Raw genomic sequence first — 9,975 nt, forward strand, 5'->3', positions numbered from 1 at the left:
AATTCTTGACTTACTACAGTTATAATATTAATACATTTTTTAATTCCATGATAATACTTTCCCTTGGAGGACCACAAGTACTATGATTGGAGAGACGCTAAAATTATTATAGTATTCAGTGTCACGTATGGCAAAGGACCTACATAAAACGCTATGTAGATCTGCTGGCTCACTTGAAGGAATAGTTCTTACGCCAGTCGAGGCAACGAAAGCTCGTGGTTTCACTGTAGTCATTGGCTTGACAATATTATTTATATTTATGCTTATAGTTTTAGACCCATAAAGTATTCCTCATATTCACAATATAATAATAAAAAATGTATTTTAGCCTTCTTGGCGAAATAAAATGTTTAAATGATCATTTTCGTATCTCTGTGTCAGCATGTGTATGATATGTTAAAAATAATTTCAATGAAATTTCATGTTAAAATTTTTAATATATTTATTGCTCTGTTTGGTTTTTAGTTGAAACATGTGGATGAACATTAGAATTTAACAAAGGCATAAATAATATTTCTCACTAACCCTTAAAGTTTGTACCTTATCAAAAACGTTTCAAACTAATAAAATAATTTATATCTTGAATCACTCAAAGTAATTGAACGCTTCGTCTCATGCGATTCAAATAAAATTGGTGTATTTTGTTAAAAAGATTTTAGTGAATATAAGTTGATAAACACGGCACTTTACTTGCGTTCTAAATTACACAACTTAAACTGTCCGACCAATGAAGATCGTTCCGTAAGTTTAGTGGCTGTAAAAATTATTTTAAAGAAATATTCATCTCAGCTCGTCAACTATACCGGCACTTTTTAGATTTGTTATTCTTAATCCAACTGCATAAATCTTTAAGTATATGTATTTGGAGCTGCTTAGCTAAATTATTAAGAACAATATTTTAATGGTTATAATTCAAATATATCGTATTATTGCAAATATTTTTTTCCCAAAATTTTTTCACTTATATTAAAATTTATTTTTAAATGTTAGAAATCCACCCGCGGACAATATTTATAACCTTATACAACTCATACTACCAACACTGATTTAAATCACGTTCAATTAGTTATAATAACAAAATCCTCCACTCAGAGTAACTGCTGAATTTGAATTAATTTTTTTCACAAGTAGTATCGTTTATCTACATGAAACTGATAGGTTTAACACTTATGTACGTAAATCAATAACAAATACTCACTCGGACACCTAAAATCTGGCTTTGCCGTTGTGAGTTCTCTGTGTTGAAAATTAAAATAGAATCTTGCTTGGTACTACTTAACGTGGTGTTATAATCCTTTTATATAATAATCGGTACTATTTCTCAATAGAAACAAACTTTAAGTAACATGGTACAAATTTAAAACCAAACTTTTTAGTTTTTCATTGTAATCTCATTTGGTTTTATATTTAAAACTTCAGTGTTCGTGTGAGATTAAAAATTAAAAATGTAAAGTAATTATTTTGCAATGCTTGTTTATGTGAATGTGCGTTTATTTTGAAAAGCAAAATGCCAATTTTTATTAATACCACAAATGATATAAGTTACTCCACAGTAAACCAAACATGGGATATCCCGCATTTTTCTTATATCTGGTGTTGAGAACAAAAATTAAATATATACTTTAACACTTCTCTCAAATATAAGTTTATATTTGACACTCTTTCTACTATTGTATAAATAAAACATTTGCCACATGTGTATTAAATTAAAAATAATAAACTGATGTTTATTTAAAAGTAGTGTGTCATTTAATCAAAAATTTAAGATTTACTCTTGACCGTGGTCTTAGTTTAAAAATTTCCCTGGAACAACTAGTTGGTGGAATTTTAATGAGAAAAAAACAACCTGTAATGAAACTGTTCCACTGTGAATCTGCTTGAAATTCTACTTATTTCCAGTAGTTTTAAGTTTTTACATTTGAAGCGTTCCAAGGAAAAGTGATAAAAATACAAAAAAAAATATTAATGCTAGTTGATCTAGAAACAATCGCGATTGCACCTTGCTCTGATCTAAGTTCGTCCAATGTTTCCTTGTCAACAATTAGCGAGGCAGATTTGCCACTGCACGCTTTATTTAAAGTTTGCAGAGAATTAAACGGTAAAATAAGTTTACATTTCCCCCCCCCCCCTAACTTGTCTGTTTGAAACATTGGGTACAATTTTATAAACGTAAAATCAAAAAGTTATTATGTAGTATTGGGTCAGATATACACCTTCCAACGGAGACTTCACGCATTTGAAGCTCAGTTAAGAATGCTTTATCATTGAATGATTGTATTATGTAGTATTAAGGCAATGCTTCTGTCCAAGGGCTAAAACTTATCGTTTCACTATCTAAAAATTAAAAATAATACAGCGGTATAATGAAAGTATTTCACGCTCGGTCTAAAACGGCGCACGTTCATGACTTTGTTATTATATTATTTTTCTCTAACAGGTTTTTCATAATATTTTACTTGCTATCTCTCGTACATTCGGTTTTGGATAACAATTTTGTAACGTGATAATATTAAAAATGTTATTTGTAAGTGGTAAAACTTTACTCAAGAGATAATAATCACTAGATCATGTGTAACTTTTTACTGCTATTAGATGGCGCTTAATATATTGGCAAATTTTTGCTACCAAACAGCACATGCTACAGAGCTGTCATAATAAAATTACAGAGATAGCACTTAATTGATCGTAATGGCAAGCAAATGAAAAAAAATGCGAACGTGGTGTGTAATAACTAGCCTTAATAAATAGATGGAAACCAATTATTCAGTTTCTGTTTGAAAATAAAACGTCACAAATTTATTTTCAAAACTGCTGATCATTTTGATGGGCTTAATGTTTCATTTGTATTGTTATTTTATCAGTTGTATCAATTACAGGAGAAGAGTAACAACTTATATTAAAATTTTGGGCTTTTTAAGTTAAATTTTTTATGTTTTCGTGATACACTGTTTTTCTAGAAAACTTTTAAAGTGAAATAAGTCATAAAAAATGTTGCATTTCTTTTTGTGTTTAAATACAGTTGAAGAAATATTTTCATCATTTTTTAGCTTAACACATAAAATTTTTTTAATAGGTTATATGGCTGTAACTTTTCGTGGTGAAAGTAATTACAATATGGTTTGATTTAAAAAGGATACAAGATATTTTACTTGAAAAACAAGTTGTTCTAAATAAACATCAAATTAAATAAACTTTAAACATTAGACGCTCACGAACATTAAACATCACAAAACAATAACAAAAAGAACTCGTATATTTGTGTTAATCGTTAAATATGCTTACATATCCCCATGATGATTATTAGGTGAGCAGCCCGGAGAATCCTCACCGAATGACCGGGGTGCGTTAGACAAGATGATTCTACAGTGGTTGTCGGTTACCTTCTGTGGTATGTAGCTGAAATACAACACAACAACTAGTACTGCACTTGGGAAGGTAATTTTTCCACGAGATATTACTGAGAAGCGAACCCGGGATCATTGTCTCGCCAGACAACAGCGTTAACCATTTATCTACCAGGTAATAAGGATCACACGATTTCGAGGCCATTGTCTGTTGTTGCTTGGCTTCTGAGTTGTAGCCGCATCGAAGGCAAAGATTTCACCAACGTTTAAGTTGACCTTGCAGTCGCCATCATCAGGTTAGCAGTTACCTTCTGAGGGTCTTGGCAATTCTCCTGCCTTTAAATAATCTCGCCTGAGAGGGGAGTGTTTCATGAATGGCTGCAGCTTTTGGCCAATCAGAGCCTTCATTTTTACTGGTTGGCTGGTTGGTTTGGCCAGTCGGGGCTGGGCCTCTGTGATTGGTTTGGGCTGCTGGCCAATTAGTGGCCTCTTCTCTTCTGGTTGGCTGGGCTGCCTGGCAAAAGGGAACCATTCTTCATTAATCCTCAAAACTTAATCTCAGCATCAAACACCCGACAGTCCTGGCAACCAGAAGAGAAATTGCTACTGATTGGACAGCAGCCCCACCAATCACAGAGGCCATGCTCGGATAGGCCAAACAAACCAGCCAACCAGAAGAAAGGAAGACTCTTATTGCCCCACAGCTGTAGCCAACCACGTAACACTCCCCTTGCAGGCAAGAGTATTTACAAGCCGGAGAATGTCCAAGAACGTCGTTTTTTTTTTTCGGCAGAGCACTTGGAGTTCCAGCTGCGCCTTCGTGGAGGACAGACGTGTCCCGGAGCAGCTCCTGCAGTCTCGCTTGTTTTGTTGTTGATAGCACTTCTCAGTGCTATCACAACCGGCAGCAGACGATCTTTGAAAGGTGCCTGTGTGCCTAGTGCGCACAGGCGGTAATAGTGTAACTGTACAGGTAAAAGGTATTGACGACCGACAAACTCAGCGACACCCGGGGTGTTAGAACCCCTATAGCCTAGCCACGAACCCGGCTAACTAGCCCCGGGGGAGTGGTCAGTGGGTGCAACTGAGCGTTAGGACTGAGTGACCATTGACATCAGCGACATGGACGAAGGCCCTTCAGGCAGTGGCGAGCAGCCAGGCTGGACCACAGTGTCCAACAAGAGGGCAAAGCGTGCCCACAGCGAACGAAGTGAGGACAGCAGCGACGAGGAGGGCCCCGCCCCTACTCCCGCCCCCCAAGCGCCATCAGCGCAAGCGACCAAGGCTCCCAAAGTGAAGCCATTATTTGTGTTCCTCGATGCAGGCCACCAGTATCCGAGGGTCTACCACGCCCTGAAATCAAATCTGGCAGAGAAGTTTGTCTGTCAGAACCGCGGCCGCGATGAACTCATGGTCCACACGGCCAATATTACAGAGTACCACCGCGCCATTAAGGCCCTTCAGGCCATCGGCGCTCAACACTCCGTCCTGCTCCAGCGGGAAGAGGCTCCCCAGAAGTTCGTGCTGCGCGGCGTGCACCGCCACACGCCCAACGACTTCCTACAGCAGGAATTCGCTGCAGCCAACCTGCCGGTGCAAAACTGCTGGTTTCTTGAAAACCGGCAAAAACGGGAAAAATGCGACGCGCTCGTCATAGAGGTGCCGCAGACGTACGAAGCCGAGAAAATCCGCGCCCTGACTGAATTTGCTGGCATGAAAATCCGCGTCGACGACTACCGCCGCCCCTCAGGCCCTAGTCAATGCAGTGTTTGCCAGCGATTCAACCACGTTGGCAAGGGCTGTAGAGCCGCCCCAGTCTGCAGGTGGTGCAGTGGCCCGCACCGCGCCCCCGACTGCCCTCTGGCCGGGCAACAGGAACACACTGCCAGCAGCAGCACTGCGCCAACTACAAGGGCTGCAGTGCCTACAAAAAGGAAAGCCGCAGGCACCTTCCCCCCCAATTCCGCAAAGCGCGCGAACAGCAGTCTCGCCGCGACATCCGCGAGAACAGACGAGCCGCGACACAGCCCGCGCCCCAACAACAACCCACACCGGGCTTCTTCGGTCCCCCAGGCCCCCAACCATGGGGCCCCCCGAGGCACCACCCGCCTCCGGGCTTCACGCAGTTCACCAACAACAGGTTCGAGGCACTGACACACCACGGTGTACCCAGCTACAACGAGCTGGACTTCCCTGTCGTCGCCAACAATCCCTGGCAGCGCAGGCCGCGACAAAAGCAGCCAAAGAAAAACTGGACAGGCCACAAAAATGGCAATGGCAATGACAAACAAAAACACCAACAACCGACCCCAGCTGCCCCAGCTGCCCGGGCCAAGGAAAAACCCGCCGCGGCCCCGCGACGAGTGACGCCACCAGCAGCTGCCCAGACCATGGTTGTTGACACAGCCCCTGTGTCACCACCTCCCCCACCCTCACCCGCCACCGACACTCAGGTGCCACTCCTGGAGGATGTCCAATCCTTCCTCCTCAACAATAAGGCCTTGAGGGCCAACACACAATTGCGCGGTGCCATCGGCCCACTCTGCCAACTGATGGCAATCTGGCTCGATCCAGCGAAATCCATGGCCGATAAAATCCGTGCAACCATGGATTGCGTGTGTGCAATCGCCGACACCATTCATGGCGGCGACGAATAATGCGGCCCCGGTTCACAACACAAACCCGGCCAGTAGTTTTAAGTTAAATTCCCTCCTATTCTGGAATGCACGTGGCATTAAAAATAAATTAACGGAATTAAAAAACCACCTGGATAAATATAAAATAAAAATTGCTGCGATAAGTGAAACGCACTTAAAACCGACAGATAGACTAACCATTTTAAATTATGTCATCTACAGGCGCGACCGCGATGCCAGAGGCGGCGGAGTCACCCTGGCAGTACACAACAGTATCAGGCACTCTGCCTGCCAGCTCCCCGATTTTGAAAATTTAGAAGCAATAGGTATTAATTTGACTATTAACCGCCAACAAATTAAACTCATTTCAATGTATGCGATCCCTGGTAGGTCCCTCAGCGTGGCGGATCTGGACGCTCTGTATGGTGCGGCCCCGAGCTTCCTCGCTGTAGGCGACATAAACGCTAAACACATAGAATGGAACTGCAGGCGTGCTACAGCGAACGGCAGATTACTCTACACTCACCAGCTTAATAAAAACTACCACGTACATGCTCCCTCAGAGCCAACACATGACACTGGCAGACTGAATAGCATACCCGATATATTAGATATCGCCCTAAATAAGCGTGTCAACACGGGATTCGAACTCGAGGTTGTTCACGACATGTCATCAGATCATTTCCCTGTTCACTTAATCTTTGATGACGCAACTGTAGATAAAAACCCACCGCGCAAAGTTATGGATTACAAGAACGCAGATTGGCAACGATTTAAACATTACTTAATGATTAATCTCCCTGACGCGGCCGAAATTAATATTGAGAATAGCGAAAATCTAGATTCCGCGATAACTGAATTAACTGTAAAAATCCAGGAGGGTATCAGCCAGTGCATCCCTGAAAAGGAGGTTAGATTAGCGCATGACGAGCTGCCAGAGTACATCCGCAGCTTGATTGCACAAAAGAATCGACTGCGGCGCGAATACACGCGGCGCCGTACACAACAGACGAAACGCCGAATCAATGAACTCAAAACAGTCATATCCGATGAAATCTCACTCTGGCGCAGCAGCCAGTGGGAAACAAAAATATCAAAACTCAAGACCCAGGATGGCAGTAATTGGGCCCTGACTAAAAGAATTCTAAACAAAACGGATAAAATCCCGCCCCTGCAAACAAACAACGGCGTAGTTTTTCAGCCCCAACACAAGGCACAGGCCTTTGCCGACACACTAGAAACAGCCTTCCAGCCTAATCTGCAGCCCTGCGACAGGCAATTCACCGCACAAATTTACCGCGAACTTCGTATTAAATTGCGACAGCCTACAGTCTCCGAGACCTTGCGAACACAAGCACACGAAATAAAGCGAGCAATCAGAAAAATGAAGCCGCGCAAAGCTCCCGGAAACGATGGCATACAAGCTGTTGTTCTTAAACAACTCCCAAACGAAACACTTGAATACTTAGCGGAATGCATAAATGCAATGTTCCGATTAAATATTTTCCCCTCTCAGTGGAAAGAAGCACAAGTTATAGTCTTCCACAAGCCGGGTAAAGACAAAACACTACCACAAAACTACAGACCAATCAGCTTATTAAGCACTGTGTCGAAAGTCGCAGAATGCATTATACTAAATCGTCTCAACAGATACATTTGCGATAACAATATACTGCCTAACGAACAGTTTGGCTTCCGCAGTACTCACTCAACAGTACACCAATTAGTGCGTCTCACAGAAGAGATAACAAGTGCATTTAACGCACACGATTATATAGTCGCAACGTTTATAGACGTAGAAAAAGCCTTCGACAGAGTTTTTCATGCGGGGCTGATTTATAAACTCTATCAAACAGGATTTCAAGACTGCTACATCAAGCTAGTCGCGTCCTACATAGCAGACAGAACATTCAGAGTATTCACAGAAGGAGCTCTATCAGACATCAAACAAATACAAGCAGGAGTACCACAAGGTAGCATTCTAGGCCCTGTTATATTTAACATATACGTAAGCGATATGCCACGCCCAACACACCGACTTGTAAAACTAGGCTGCTATGCAGACGACACGGTGCTGTATAGCAGGTCTCACAACCGCCAGATAGCCACAGACAGGCTACAAGCCGCACTCACAGAGTTCCAACACTGGTGCACGACCTGGCCAATTAAAGTAAATACAACAAAGTCAGAAGCAATTGTGTTTACCCGCAAACGCATTACTCCTGCCGACAACAGGCCACACATTAGTTTGTTTGACGAAAACATCCCTCACAAAGACGTAGTTAAATATCTAGGCGTATATATGGACAGGAAACTCCTTTGGCGCAATCACATAGACGCCAAACGAACGCAAGCGCAGGCTAGAATCAGTGCCCTATACCCAGTCATGAGTAGGCGACGCGGCAGCACAGTCAAAAATGGCTTGCTGCTTTACAAAGCTCTTATCCGCCCCATCATAACATATGCAGCCCCTGTCTGGGCAACCGCAGCTCGCACACACTTGTTGAAACTACAGCGAATTCAAAACAAATGTATTCGAATCGCTACAGACGCCCCAGTGTACTGTCCTGTAGAAGCTTTGCATCGCGAAACGGAATCGGAAACTTTGCAAGACTTTTACATTCGTACAACACAAACATTTTACGATAAATGCGTAAACAGCTTAAATCCGCATGTTTCGTCACTTGGAAATTATGATCCAGACATAACACAAAAATACAAACGCCCGAAATCAATCCTCGCGCATCGCCCCCCGTAGCGATGCGCGATTGGCTGAGCAGCCGGCCAATCACAGCTGCCTGCGACGGCCGAGGCCAGACCCCAACTACGTGGTTGCGGACTGGTGGGAAAATTTCGCACATACACTCGTGCTGCTGGCAGTTCGTCATAGATAAATTTAGTAACTAGCTGTAATCACACTAAAAGTTTCGCGTTAAACATGCGAAACTCCTCCCCTACCCCTGAAAAACACACACAATTTAGATTATAGGTGCCAAAAAAATATATATATATAAAAAATAGTTTTAGGCATTTAGCTTTAAGTACATAACATTCTGCGTTAAACATGCGAATTCACACACCACAACACCACCAGCGATAATAAGGACACACAGTGCCAATTCAAAATAGTGCGAAGCACGAAGGTGTATGGTCAGCCCCCGGGGGTTCTCTGCCTGTCGTGTTAGTGCTGACTCTCATGTCTGATGGCATCGCCCGCCTGGCAGGCCTCACCTCCAGTGCCGGTTGTGTTCTGAAAGGCATGAGATTTTGAATTGCAGCTTTAATAAATTAACTAAAATTTCCTTCTTCGTAATATTAAGTGGGCTGGCTGGCAGCCTGGCGGAAAACGACTAAAGTCGCCCCCGAAACAACCAGTGCCACCCAAAACAATGCGGACAGCAATGTCCAAGCCCCCAACCCCCCCCCCCCCCCCCCCGCATGGTAGACTCTTTTATACTCTGTCCAACTCTTCTTCCAGATCCATCCTTCTGTTTTCCCGTAAGCCACCTGCTTGATATTAATGCATGAAATTTTGCATCCCGCATGTCTGAGCCCAGGGTTTTCCCTGTGTCTATGCAGGTTTTACCTGGGCCCAACTTATCTAGTTTTAGTCTAGTATAGTCAGTGAGGGGAGTTAGTCATGGCGCCAATCGCTGCCATGGCTGGCCAATCCCCTCCTAGCACATGATGCATGCTACCCCTCCTGCATGGCTAATACCCTGCATGATTAGAGCGTATGGGCTTCGGCCTGAGACGCACTTAGTCTCCCTCCCTAACCCGGAACCCTCCCCAACACACTTAGATTTAATTAAGGTTAGGAAAAAAAAATCCAAGAACGTCAGTTAGTAACTGCTCACTGATGATAACGACTGCGAGGTCGACCGAAATATCGGTTAAATCTACGCCTTCGACGCGGCTCCAACCCAGAAGTCAAGCACTCTACCCAACTGGTAGTTGACACATACTAACGCAATAATATTTAGTTATGAAGTTTT

The sequence above is a fragment of the Bacillus rossius genome, chromosome 1 (assembly GCF_032445375.1).
Source record: "Bacillus rossius redtenbacheri isolate Brsri chromosome 1, Brsri_v3, whole genome shotgun sequence".
In the NCBI taxonomy this organism is placed as follows: Eukaryota; Metazoa; Arthropoda; class Insecta; order Phasmatodea; family Bacillidae; genus Bacillus; species Bacillus rossius.